This window comes from Pteropus vampyrus, unplaced genomic scaffold, assembly GCF_000151845.1.
Source record: "Pteropus vampyrus isolate Shadow unplaced genomic scaffold, Pvam_2.0 Scaffold86, whole genome shotgun sequence".
NCBI classification, from domain to species: domain Eukaryota; kingdom Metazoa; phylum Chordata; class Mammalia; order Chiroptera; family Pteropodidae; genus Pteropus; species Pteropus vampyrus.
The window spans coordinates 458,511-458,943 of record NW_011888867.1 but is presented as its reverse complement, the minus strand read 5'-3'; the positions used below and the strand labels follow the sequence as shown (position 1 = coordinate 458,943).

Below are 433 nucleotides of genomic sequence, written 5' to 3'. Positions count from 1 at the left end.
GGCGCCCGCGGCGGCCGGTCGGCTGAAGAGCGGAGCCAACCGCCGGCGCCTTTGTGAGCCGTGCGGACAACAAAGGCGCGGCCGGAGCGGGTGAGTGCGGCCCGCGGACGGGATCCGGGCCGGGGGTCGTGGGCACCGGCAGTTCGGGACTCCGCGAGGGGCTGTGTGGCCCCAGGTGTCTCCAGGGCCTGGGGCGTCTCTGTGCCAGGGTCGCTGACAGTCCAGGGGCCCCGTTGCCCGGGTCGTCCCGGCCCCTCTGCTTGTCTGTGCTTCTGCGGGATCTTTGTGTGTCCCTGATTCTCCCAGTGTGAGTCTGGTGAGTTCTCTTCCTGGGTGTGTTGTCTGCGAGTGTGTATCTCTGTGGCTCTGGGTGTGAGAGTCTAAGCCTGGGTCCTCCTTGTGTCCCTGGTGTGAGTGTGTGTCCCCAGGAGCT

At 67.7% G+C, this 433-nt stretch overlaps 1 protein-coding gene across 1 annotated transcript in view; it reads left to right on the top strand.

Moving 5' to 3' along the window:
* ARHGEF10L (Rho guanine nucleotide exchange factor 10 like) overlaps positions 1 to 433 on the top strand; it is a 134,342-nt gene continuing 133,909 nt past the window's right edge. Inside the window, exon 1 of the mRNA XM_023532645.1 lies at positions 1 to 90. The gene's annotated coding sequence lies outside the window, so the exon portion shown is untranslated. The remainder of the gene's footprint in view (positions 91 to 433) is intronic.